Below are 13,688 nucleotides of genomic sequence, written 5' to 3'. Positions count from 1 at the left end.
CTGGGGGCATTAAAATAGTTGGACCCCGAGGCCAGCTAAATCAGATCCCTGAGCTCCAGGTGTGCGCTCGCTCGAGGACTCTGGGGAACAGGCTTTAGCGAGAAGTGGGGAAAAGGATGCTTAGCAGTGGCTGCTGCCCCAGGAACAGGAGATGGGCCAGCGTGTAGCCAGGGCCTGTGTGGAAGCCTCTGGAGCCTGCCATCTGGGGAGAAGACAGGGGCCCACGTGGGGCCTTCCCCTTGTGGGTATGGTGTTTCTTTTTCTTCCTTTCTTTTCTTTCTTTCTTTCTTCTTCTTTTTTTTAAAGATAAAACGTAAAAAAAAAAAAAAAAAAAAAAAAAGATAAAACATTCAGAGCCACACACACATAAAAAAGGTCTTACCTGGGTGAGACCCAGGTGTCAGTATTTTTGAGATCTCTTTGATTCCAATGTGCAGCCAGAATGGAGAACCTCAGAAGTGTGCCCCACCTTGAGGATAACATGGCCAAAGGTGAAAAGCAGGAGTTCTGGAGGTGACCGGAAAGGAACCACAGTCACTATTTAGAGGTAGTAGCTCCCAGTTGGGGGCTGTACCAGGAAATTTCTTCTCACTGGAAAGCTCAGTAATCTGGAAACTGCCACGCCCAGCCCCTCCTAAGGACTGACATTGCCTTCTACTCACATGCTCTGAGCAGAAATTCCCAGTGGGGGTGATCTTGTCTACTGGGTGGCCTTTGGGAAGTCCACGGGGGTGTTTTCAGATGCTATAGTGATGAATAGGTTAGGGCTTGGCCAGGAATGAGGAGGCCAGGAGGCCGTTAGAATGGATGAGGGAGGGATAGGGAAGGAAACTAGCACTGGAAACCTCTCAGATGCCAGGCACTCTGATGGGCCCTTGTGAGAGGTGCGAACCCTCACCTTGCCACTTTTCCACCCCCAACACACGCCTGTGCACATGCCTACTGAGGCACTATAGCCTTATACAGCTTTTCTGAGTGTAGGGAGAAGAAATGTACCAATGCAAGGAAGCTAAGAGATGGAACCCAGGGATGAGACTGGAGAATACTCTCTCTGCATAAGGCCAGAATAATTAGCTCACACTGAATAGGGTCAAAGTTGAGTTAACAGAAGCACTATGAATCTCCAATGCAGACAGATGGGATTGGGAAAAGAACAAACTTATCCTCACAGCATGAGGTCTGCTTGGCCTTAGATATCTTAGGACAGAAAGAGCAGCACCCTCAGCAAAACTCCACCATTCTTTAAAGCTCATCTCCCTGTGTCCCCTGTGGGACAGAGTTCACCTTTTCCCAACACAACAAGCCCGATATCAGCCATCCAGGCCCACAGGTTCATCTGCAAGGGCAGCCCTGTGGCCATTCCATATCTATGTCCCGAGGATTGACCCTGGCCAACCCTCACCATCCCTCCCAAAGCCTTTTTTTTTTTTTTTTTTTTAATGTTGTGTCATCCCAGGAACACTGCATCTCCTTTTCCCACAGAAACCACCAGAGCTTCTTCCCAGGCCAGACATCTATCCAGAAGAAGTGCCACATCTTTTCAACCCACTCAAACACAATCTTACCCAGCTTCCTTCTTTCGCCCACTTCCCACCCTCACCTCCCACAATCTGGATATTATGCCCACTTCTCAACCACAGCTATTTTTCCAGAGGTCACCAGGGCTCTCCTAACTACCTACTCCAGTCGCCTCTTCTCAGGTTTTTGTTTGTTGAGTAAATTTTAGATTTTCTGAAGTTTTCGGGCAGATAGAGAAGTAAAATAGTATAATAAACATATACACCTATTTCTTAGATTTAACCATTGTCAACATTTTGCCATAATTGTTTCCTTCCTTTTGTTGAATATTAAATAACAAATTAAACATTCTGACATTTCACCTTAAAATAATTCAGTATGCATTTCTAAAAAAAGAACATTTTCCCATACAACCACAGGATCGTATCACACCTAATAAACAATAGTTCTATAATACAAATTTTCCACACTCCAATTTCCTCATCTGTTCTAGAAGTGTTTTAATGGCTAGTGCATTCAGACCAAGTTGCAATCATGAATATCTAACTGTGTATGGTGGTTATGTCTTGGTTTTTACCAGTCACTGCACTGTGGCATCTGCTTCCACTAGGCAGTTACTTCTTGGAGGTCCTCCTTTGGCTTTTATAACATCAGTTCTCTCCTCTTCATTGCCTACTTCATTTCCTACACTTGACTATCTGTTTTCATCATAGAGCCTTCCTTTGCCACTTGTTTTTTCTGGGTGCTTCATGGAATTCTGTCCGTGGCTGTCCATTCTCACCTGAAACTTACTTCCTAGGCAATTCTGAACCATATTGCACTGTATACCACATTTTGTTTATTTATTTCTTAATTTATAGACATCAGGGTTGTTTCTATTTTTTGGTTATTATGAATAATGCTGCTATGAATAGAATTTGTATATAATCAATTGTATTTGAACACAAGTTTTTGTGTGGATAAATGTTTTAATTTCTCTTGGGAAATATACCTGGGTGATAGATTGCTGGGTCATATGGTAATCTTACATTTAACAGCTTGGGAAACTGCCAAATGTTTTCCAAAGTGCCTTTACTGTTTTACAATCCCACTAACAATATATAAGGGTTCCAATTTCTCCTCATCCTTGTCAACACTTGTTATTGTCTTTTTTTTAAAAGACAATATTTATTTATTTATTTATTTATTTATTTATTTATTTATTTATTTATTTATGGGAGAAAGAGAGCACACGCTAGTGATGGGCAGAGACAGAGACAGAGGGGTCAGCAGACTTCCTGCTAAGCAGGGAGCCCGAAGCAGAGTTTGAGCCCAGGATCCCAAGATCATGATCTGAGCTAAAGGCAGCTGCTTAACTGACTGAGCCACCCAGGTGCTCCTATTGCCTGTCTTTTTTATTATAGTCATTCTAGAAGGTGCAAAGTGATAGCTCATTGTGGTTTTGAGTTGCATTTCTCTAATGGTTACTGATTTGAGCATCTTTTAATGGGCTAATAGGCCATTTGTACTTTTTTTTATCTTTTGAGAAATGTCTATTGAGATTTTTGTGCAATTTTTAAATTGGGTTGTCTTTTTACTATGGAGTTACAAGAGTTTTTATATATTCTAGAGACGAGTCCCTTAGCAGAGATATGATTTGCAAACATTCTGTGGGTTGTCCTAGGATGCTTTTGCATGTGTGTGTGTGTGTGTGTGTGTGTGTGTGTTTGTGTGTGTGTATGTGTGTTTCTTGAAGTTGAGGGCAGTGCTTAGTCTCCAGCACAGTACGTATTCAATAAAGACTTACTGAATTCAGTTGAATTCTTCATAGGTTTTTCTGGCAAAGTCTTTGACCATCTGTTTTACTCTCCACTCAACTTTAACTTTCTTTCCTAGAGTGTAAGAAAATACAAATAAAAATGAAGGATATGCGCAATTTGGACTGGACATACACATTTAAAAAAAATCTAAAATGCAAATGGTTTTCAAACAATAGATTTTTAACAAATCATTCAATCTGTTTCCTTAGCTGCAAATTGGATGATTATATGATTGTCTCAATCCTTGCTTCTACTCTAACATTGAATATGTTTAATAATAATAAGTCAAGGCTATTCCTAGTGGCATGCTGAGCTCAGAACAAGTCACTTGGAATAATCACCATGGCTGTCTTGCTCTCTGCTATATTACAAGCACAGAGCACTGTGACCTACACATAGCAGGTAATAAACTGAGTGAATAATAATCAGTAAGCTCATACCTCCAAATACACTGGTGACTCCCACATTTTATCTCTAGCCTGGATTCTTTTCCTGATGGATCCCTTTGCTGATTCGACACTTCCAACTGCAGGGCTAGCAGGCATCACAATTGTGTCAAAAATAGAACTCATGATTCTCCACACCTCCTCAGACTTGCTCCCTGACTCCTTACCCAACATCAGGGTTTTTTTTTTTTTTCTCTCCCCACCTTCTCTTTTTTCAAGGAGGCTCTACACCCAGCATGGAGCCCAGTGCAGGGCTTGAACTCAAGACCCTGAGATCAAGACCTGAGCTGAGATTAGGAGTTGGATGCTTCACAGACTGACCCACCCAGGCACCCCACTGGGGTTTCTAATTTCAGTAAATGGCACTACCTCCAAAGACATGCTCCAGCATAACTATTAGTAGTCATTCTTAACTCTTCCTCTTCCTTGAAAGTTATTCAATATGTCAAAAAGCCTTATCACTTCTACCTTCAAAACATATTCCAAATCTAATGTCTTCTTACCCTCTCCATAGTTTACCACTCGGATTCGAACCACTATCTTCTCTCCCCAGGATTCCTACAGCAGCCTCCTAACTGCTGTCCCTGAATCTGTTCTCTATCTACACTACACTGTTTTCTTCACATAAGGGCCGGGATGAATCTCTAAAAACTTAAGTTAGATCTTACCACTCTCCTGTTCAAAACTCTCCAAGGACCTCTAAACATATTCAGAATCAATCCAAAGTCCCACCAGTGGCCTGCTCAGGTGATCAGGCCTGGCTTCCTCTCTAATCTTACCACCTCTTTCTCTCTCTGCCTTGCTAACTCCAGTCTGATCATATATTCCTTGAGGATGGTCAGCAGGCTCTACCTCAGGGCCTTTGCACATACTGCTTTTAGCCTGCAACACTGGTTCACCTGAGGTTTCAGCATGGCTGACTCTCTTGCTTCATTCATGTCTCTGCTTGAATGTTACCACTTCAGGGAGGCCTAACCCAACCATCTTTCTAAAGAAGCCTCCTTTCAACTTACTATCCCTTTGTTCTGCTTTATTTTCATTCATGGTGTTTAGCATTCCCTAAATTAGAGTCTGTATTTATTTAGTTCTTGTTTCCCCCCACTAGAATGCAAGCTCTAAGAGGACAGAGATCTCGCCTTTGTTTATTGCTTGTTTCCTGCTACATCCCTATGCTAGGTACCATTTCCAGCACATTATAAACATTCAGTAGATATCACTGAATGAATAAATAAGCTGGTGATATCATAATCTGTCATCTGAGAGCAAGCCCTGGATTTGTGCTTTGGCTCTGCCATTACTAACTGAACAGCCTTGGGCAAATCATCAAATCTCTCTAGGTCTCGGTTTCCTCATTTATAAAAATGAGCTATTAATACCTACTGTGAAGGATGCTTAGAGATAAGAGATGAAAGCACCTGATATCAGGTGCTCACTTCATAGACCTGTAATTAGCCATAAAAACAAATACCCTTCCTCATGCATGACTTGGTTGAGGGACAAGCAATCATCAAACCTGTTCTCTTAAAACCAGAGCTCTTTTTTTTTTTTTTTAATTTTTTTTTTTTTTTTTTTTTTTTTTATGATAGGCACACAGTGAGAGAGAGAGAGGCAGAGACACAGGCAGAGGGAGAAGCAGGCTCCATGCACCGGGAGCCCGACGTGGGATTCGATCCCGGGTCTCCAGGATCGCGCCCTGGGCCAAAGGCAGGCGCTAAACCGCTGCGCCACCCAGGGATCCCAAAACCAGAGCTTTTTGACAGAAAGTGGCACTAGATGCTAAGGAAGAAAATGAATCCATTTCAGCGCAGAAGACTCAGTGAGCTGGGTTTATATACCAGCCAGAAAAACTGGGCTCAGAGATACTACTTCCAAATTCAAGTCAAGGCACTGCTTTGTTCTACGGACAGCAGCAGGGTTGGAGGCAATGATTCAAAATGACCTCAGCTTTTGTCTAATCTGGTCCTGTGACCAGACCACAGGCAACGCCTCATCTAGGGTAGTAATTTCCTTTACAGCTCTCTGCTCAGAGGCCCTTCGACACGGTAAAGTGCGTGCAGCCGCTGCAAAAGATGAGGCGTTGCTGCGTGTTCAGACATGCAGGGGTCTTTAACACGTATTGCTGAGTGAAAATCTCCAGTTGCAGATGAAATATCCAGCACAAACACACTCCCAACGACACTCCACTATATGTGGATACAGGTTTCTCTAAAAATACGGAAACATATAGAAATGGGTCTGGAAGGATGGAAACCATATCGGTTGTGCGTGTTTCCTCTGAGAGGTGGGGCAGTGACTCAAACTGGAAGTGGGCGTCAAAGGAGACCAGCTTGATCTAGAATCTATTTTTACAAAGAGAATGAATGTATTACTTCTGTAATTGAAAATTACTTTTTAAAGCTGCCCGAACAAGATGATGCTAAAACGCCCATTTAAGTAAAATGAAGCAATTTACTGTCCTCTAACTAGCAGTTTTCCAATGGGGCAGTCACCCCCAGGGGATGCTTGACGGCATTTTGTTTTTGGTTGTCAAAATTTAGTTCCCCAGGGACAAGGGATTTAACTGTCTGCCTGTGTGAGACAGTCCCACCACACAACCTGTATCCCAGCTCAGATGCCAACTAGGGTCCTAGTGAGAAACACTGCCCAAAAGCTGGGGTTCACTGTACTTATGAGTTCATCTGTGACCCTCCCCGCCCCCAATTAAGAATTTTCTCTCTGATCTGAGCTACTGAGATGCTCAGCCCATGTTCCAACTCATTATATAAGACAGTAAATTTTATAATCAATAGTCAAGAGAAGTAAGTTGAAAAGCATGCCAGTTGCTCTGTCAGGGAAGCACAAGTGGCTTGGGTTTTGTGCCTCCCATCTAGAGTATGTGAGTATTTCTAAGAATAAGGGTTGTCCAGGCACCAGCTACCTTATACTTTGCACTAAGACTTCTAATTTGTTTTTTTTAAAGATTTTTTATTTGTTTATTCTGAGAGATACAGAGAGAGAGGCAGAGACATAGGCAGAGGAAGAAGCAGGCTCCCTATGGGGGATCCTGATGTGGGACTCAATCCCAGGACCCCAGGATCATGACCTGAGCCAAAGGCAGATGCTCAACCACTGAGATACCCAGGCGTCCCTGTATTTTTTTATTTTATTTATTTATTTATTTTGCGTCCCTGTATTAAGACTTTTAGACAAATGTCCCATTGGAAGGCAGTCAGGCAAGGGCTGAGAGGCAAGATGGGAAGGCCCCTTTCCCACGGTTCCCACCCAGGACAATCTGCCTTCAGACCCTCTGCTTTTGGGAAGCAGCTTCCAGCCTACAGAAATGATAGAATAGTGATGATAAGCAAAACAAAGTATTATAGTTTCCCCCTTTGATTCCACACTCTTGGTCACTATCATGGTGCATGCATTCAACAAATATTTATGGAGCGACTGCTATGTCAAACACTGTGCTTGGTGCTGGAACGTACAGAGAATGAGATGGGGACATTTACATTCTAGTGGGGAAGACATAACAAATAGATCCGCATCAATCAGATCATCTCAAATAGTGATACCTGTTGTGATGGAACACGAGTAATGTGGTCTATAGTGACTAGGAGCAGGTTCAATGTACAACAGAGCTTAGCAGAGGCCTATCCTGGGGCAAAGAATAGTGATGGTCCTGGGGGCCCATCATGGGAGGCTTATGCTTGTGCATTTGTTCCTGTCTCTTCCAGCCCAGCCAAGGCAACATGCCCTCTGGGACAACAGATGTGGTTCAGATCCCGTGGGCTGTCTGTGCTCCTGAGCAGGTAAAGTTATCACGAGTAACATTCATGCTGCTTCTTATTTTGTTTTCCAGCTGTCACCACCCAAGATTCCACCTGCATCTGAGGAAGCTGATTTCATGTTTTCAGAGGTGTAGGAGTATACTAGTGGATAACTGGCATGTGCTTTCAAAAGCACTGTTACTTAAAAACAGTTGCATGGCATTCACTTTGTGTCAGGCATTGCTCTAAACACTCTGCAAATGTTAAGTCATTTTGCCTGTACAAGAAACCTACATGCCAAGTGCTGAGGAGTCTTGCAATCCTTTGTTCATTCACAAGGACATGGGACTGTTCCTCCAATCACAGCCCTTCCCCATGATGTACAGTGTGGTCTTGCCCACTGGAAACATCAACACTGGTTGGGGATGAGGCAGCAGCAGCAGCCATGGTGCTAGAAATGCAGATTTGTGACCTGCTCACCAGCTACCGAATCAGAATCTGTTCTCTCCAGGTGATTCTTATGGATGGCCAAGTTCAAAACCACTGATCCAATCCATTTTTTCATTTTTAGGGAGATGATCTGAAGGATGAGCCTTCCATAATTAGCTAATCCCTCACAATCAGAGAAGTGTTGTTTTTATGCACCCTTTTTCCTCCTTGGTTAAGGTTCATTTCTCAGGTAGGGGAACCAAGCATAGCAGGGTTCAAATCAACCAGTAAGCAAACAACATGAAAGCAGGACACAGTATGTACAAAGGGCTGCATTTGGTGGAGCCAGGGTTGGGGAAGGTAAAGGGGAAAAGCTGCAAACTACAAGACATTGTCCCTGCCTGGAAGAGTGCCTTATCCCCAGAGAGAAAAGATACATAAATGCCAAATGGGCAAACAGAAGTACTGTACTTTTTTTTTTTGAAGTACTGTACTTTTACAGTGACATCTTATCCTGCAAACAACTAAAGAGTCATCAATTTAACTATATATCCATGAAAGAAAGTAAAGAAAGCAATCAAGAGAGAGGGAGGGAAGGAAGGGGAGGGATGGAGAGTAAGATAGAGGGAAGGAAGGAAGGAAGGAAGGAAGGAAGGAAGGAAAGAAGGAGAGGGGAGGGGTAGAAAGAGGCAGGGCAGGGGTATTCCACTACTACGTTCTTCTGATGAGGTGTCTCAGGGGGAACTTGCATTTCTCTAGGGGTCCTCAGCTATCATGGTCCTCTTTAGCATACAGCTCTCTCTAGCTGAGAATGGATCTAACATTTACAGATTTTTCATAAAGCACAGCCCCCGAATGCCAGCCAACCACACTGCCTGGTTGTCAGCCAAAAAAAAAAAAAAAAAAAAAAAAAGGACTGCTCTGGTGCTAGAGGAAAAACTGGCTGTGTAGGGCATACTGAGAAATGTATGTGTCCCATACTTTATTGGGTGATTTAGAGGATTTTCAAGAGACATTTTGATTAAATATGCTTTCATCTTACGTGCTGACTTCAAACATTACCCTTTACTTAAAATGTGACTATACTGTGTGAAGTCCTCATATTTTTTTTTTACTTTCTCTGTTGCTAAAACTGAGAAACTGGCCAACCGGACCCCATCCTATGCTGCAAAGTCCACACCAAAGGAAGGAGTTGAGATTGCCACCTCCAGATGAAGGAAGAACATTACAATTATTGATGGAATCTGTCAGTGAAAATACCTGCCTGCACCATTGCTGTGCTTGCACAGTAGACATGTGTGCCGAAACCTCCTGCAAAGTACAGTGTCAGGTGTCTCTGTGTCCATGAGAGAGTGCTAGGCATGGGGTGACTGCAACACCAGTTACCTTTTCCCCACCCACACTCTGCTTGTCCCCGAAAGCTGAGACTCCCATACTTCATGTCCTGCAGCCAGCCAGCACTGTTGGGGCTTCTTAATCTCATTGTGACCCTGCCACCATCACTGATTAGGCAGGGAATGGACCACTTAGCATGGGCTGGACTCAGTCAACTCCAGGGTCTCCCCCTCTTATAAATGGAATCTGAGGGGTGGCCAGTCTGCCATCAGATGGTAACGGTCTCTGGTACCAGAAGGACCTGTAGATTTGGGGCTAGTAGCCATCTTGAGCACACAGAGACAGGCAAGAGAAACAGGGATGAGGTAGCCTGAAGTGAGCAACCAACCAGGTGAGCAATCTTCTGAGGTTTTCTGCACTGGCTGCACCTGACTTTGCCTATGCCTTTATGCCACCCCATCCCTTTTTTATTGAGCTGGGCGGCCTTGGTTCTGTCTTTTGCGTAAAAACAAACCTTCACTGGCCTGGGCTTTACATTGTCTTCTTGGGGGCTTGCCCAGAGCAGATAGTCTTAACTGCTTAGACACCTTAATATAGAGCTTTAATCACTTGAGATGTTTTGTGACCCAAAATGCAAACTTCCTCTCTCTCTATGTCTATCATAAATAAATAAATAAATATTTTTTAAAAATGCAAACTTCTAGAAGTCAGATGGTCTTGGCAAGTTCAGTTGTCTAATTAAATCCCTTTTTGTAGGACAGACATTTTTTTTCTTGGTACTATGTAAAGTGCCCATTCTTTGGGCCAAATTCTTCCTTTCCTGGCGGTTCCTCAGTGCTACCAGCACTCCTTTCACCGGTGAGCATGAATTTCCCCTACTGTTCATTTACCACATTAAGCATGGACATAACAGTGAGACTAATGGTTTTCAAATATTTAGCAATAATTTTTTTTTCAAATTAGTGTTATTCGAAGCAACAAAGAAGAGATATATAACCCCAACCGCCTCTGGATTTCTTCTCTCTAAACCCTTCCCTCAACTCTAAGCTGCAGGCTCCTTTAGAACCCAAGGGCTCTGGGAACAAGCATTCAGTGCACTGCTCAGGGCGGCAGATTGTTTCATCCTTATCTTGGGCAAACATCAAGGAGCACCCATTATATAGCCCATCCCAAGCTCTGGAAATACTCTGGAAATACAGTGGAGTGAAAGACACATAACACAAAGGAGAAACCGGGCAGATAAGATGCTAACAGTCATCAAACAGTGTGTGCCAAGTGCAAGGGTGTCACAAATACAGTTACGACTATGGGCTCAGAGATTGAAGAAGTGGCCAGGGCTGGGGCTGGAACAGCTGGGGCAGGCTCCACAGAGCAGCAGGAGGGGCATCAGCAGTATTGGACCAGATTTACATAAGAAGAGAAAGTAAAATGTAAGGAGTGGGGGTGGCAGGGTACATCCAGACCAAGGGAGAAGCACAAACAAGGGTGAAGGCGTCTGTGATAGGAAATAGTTAGCTAATGAATTCAGTTACACGACAGGGCGAGTTCCAAATGGGAGAATGGGAAGGGGCCAGAATTTGAATAACTGGCTAGGAAAATTCAACTAATTTTGGAGACCATCAAGAGCCCTGAGTGATTCAATTTAGAATCTAAAAAAAAAAAAAAACATTAGGAAAAAGAAAAACAAGATAAGAGCAGAAACCAGACGTCAAGCTGCTCAGAGGCGGTGTTTGACATGGGTCTGCAGGAAAGACAAGGGTCAGCAAAGGGAAATGTTGATGACACATTTCCCTACCGCTGACCGCCCCCTACAAAGGGTCAGAAGCCTTTGAGACTAGGGAAGGCAAGCTGCATTATCTTCCACTTATTCATCAGGCATCAAGAAAAGCACTTGACTCATTTGAAGTCATCCAGCTGAGGACTCTGGGGGTCCTGCCTGACTCACAGGACTTCCCAGAAGAATCCTCTCCAGCAAGGACACATGATCATGAGATACTTGTTCAGTGGCCAGTGAGAGCAGTCTGCAACTAGCTCAGTGCTTCTTAGACCTTTCTCCTGCCTGAATCTAGGGAAGGCAAAAACCCAGTCACTCCCAGCCTCAGCCTTGGTTTACCACAACACTTTTACCAAAGGAATTCAAAGAAGAGTGGCCTGAGAGTGAAACCTCTCCCAAATCTTTACAGGGTAACATACACACACGCTCGCAGGCACACAGTCACACTTGGAGAAGAGGTGAACACCAAAGCTGAGCTGGGTAAAGGTGAGGTCTACACTTAGTCTGACCCAAACAAGGCCCATTGCTGCCAACTTCCAGAGGGAAGGTGCTATAAAGAAGGTCCCTCACCAGACATCAACTGATGGTGACACAGCTGGGCTAGCCAGGTGTCTCTGTCTCCTACACAATAAAGAATCCACAGACATGGGGAGGGCATATTATGGGAGGGTAGGAGGGAAACAGGGCATAAAAGGTCTGAGTGCCCTGCATGAGGTCCCCCTGGACAAGACAGTATGTGGCTACCCTCTCATCCTGGTCCTTTAGTTCCAGAGGCTGTGTTCTGTCCTCCAACAGCTCCATGGAACGGATGAGAATGACATCATCAGAAAAGGGGACAAAGAGAAAGCAGGACAGCCACCACATGTTCCCTGGAGGTGGAGGAAGGCTTTCCGGGAGGTTGTGCTGGACTTGTCAGCACCTCCGCTGGATTCCCAGGGGGCTGTTCCTGAGGTCTGAGGCTGAGCGGAGGGGGCACCTGTGGTGCCTTATAGTCAGGAGAGCGTGTCAGCTGCTGTTCAGCCAGTGACTCAGCACTGACGGGAAGGCCAGACCTCCTTGAGGTCACTGGCTGCAGTCAACACTGGACACGTTCACCTCTGGGCACATCCCCATACACAAAGAGGGGACTCAAACCAACTTCCTGGTGACATTACAGCCCCTCTTCTACAATAAACGGGCAATCTCCCCTTTACAGATTTTCTATTCAAACCAGTTTTCTAAAATTTTTAAATATGATAACATGTACCTGGTTTTTAAAAATTTAAACAGTTGCAAAAGCTGTCCAATCAAAAGGAAAGCAACAGAAGTTTAAGTATAATTTTCTAGTTCTTGACCTATCAGTGTAAAGTGGCTTCGTGTGGCTTCCTTTCTCATAGACAAGGAAATTAAGCCACTTTGTATGTCCTTCTTCTTCTGCTCTCCTCTGCCCCATCCCTAATGCTTGGCCCCCTTCCTGTCACTGTTACATGGCACCGAGGTTTATAATTTTTATGGTTTGTTCTAGAAATAGAATTGTTTGTGCTTCATCTAGAGCTTGGTTCTTAAAATTAAAAACAAACAACCAGCATGGATCATATTCTGATTGTATGATTACTGCTCTCTCCCAGGCAAGTAGAGACCCAAGGAGAACATACGGACATGTCACTAAACTGGTGCTGCTGAACTCAGTTTGAGAGGCGAACTTGGGGAGGGGATGGGGTGAGCTTTTAAAGTTATTTCTGCTCACCATGTTTTGTTTTGTTTTTACATTTTTATTTTTTTAAAAGATTTTATTTATTTATTCATGAGAGACACAGAGAGAGGCAGAGACACAGGCAGAGGGAGAAGCAGGGTCCATGCAGGAAGCCCGATGTGGAACTCGATCTCAGGAATCCGGGATCACACACTGGGCCGAAGGCAGATGCTCAACTGCTGAGCCCCAAAAGCACAAACTAATTCTGGATGTGCTTATAAAGTTTCCCTAGGATTTTCAGGAAATATTGGGAGCCACAGAGAGTCTCAGTAGTTTTCCAGAGTGGTTTCTCTGGAAGTTAGCTTTATTTCTTCTTTTTAAATTTAAATTCAGTTAGCCAACATATAGTACTCCATTCGTTTCAGATGTAGAGCTCACTAATTCATCAGTAGCATATAACAGCTTTTTTAAAATAAACTTTTCATTTTAGTTTTAGGTTTAGAGGAAAGTTGAGAAGATTGTAGAGAGAATCCTCATATACCCAACACTCAACTTTCCTCTACTGGTAACACCTTACATTAGTGTGGTAAGCTTGCCATCACTATTGAATCAATAGTGATACATCATTTTTAACTAAAGTCCATAGTCACATTTCCTTGGTTTTTAAGTAATGTCTCTTTGTTGTTGTTCTTGGAAAGCATTCAGGATGAGCACATTACACTCAGTTGTCATGTCTCCTTAGGCTCCCCTGGGCTGCGATAGATAGCTTCTTATACTTTCCTCGTTTTTGAAGACTCTGATAGTTTTGAGGAATATTGGGTCAATTATTTATACAATTTCCTTCAATTTGGGTTTGTCTGATGTTTTTCTCACTATTAAACTGGAATTACTTAGAGATGTCTGGGTGCTCAGTAGTTGAGTGTCTGCCTTTGGCTCAGGTAGTGATCCTGGGGTCCTGGATTGAGT

At 43.6% G+C, this 13,688-nt stretch overlaps 1 protein-coding gene across 8 annotated transcripts in view; it reads right to left on the bottom strand.

The window, feature by feature from the left end:
* ZBTB38 (zinc finger and BTB domain containing 38) overlaps positions 1-13,688 on the bottom strand; it is a 133,274-nt gene that overhangs the window by 104,259 nt on the left and 15,327 nt on the right. For all 8 annotated transcript variants that reach the window (XR_005377095.1, XR_005377091.1, XR_005377090.1 and 5 more), the window contains exon 3: positions 3,305-3,389. The gene's annotated coding sequence lies outside the window, so the exon portion shown is untranslated. The remainder of the gene's footprint in view (positions 1-3,304; positions 3,390-13,688) is intronic.

The sequence above is a fragment of the Canis lupus genome, chromosome 23 (assembly GCF_011100685.1).
Source record: "Canis lupus familiaris isolate Mischka breed German Shepherd chromosome 23, alternate assembly UU_Cfam_GSD_1.0, whole genome shotgun sequence".
Lineage (NCBI taxonomy): Eukaryota > Metazoa > Chordata > Mammalia > Carnivora > Canidae > Canis > Canis lupus.
This window is presented reverse-complemented; position numbering and strand designations above follow the sequence as displayed.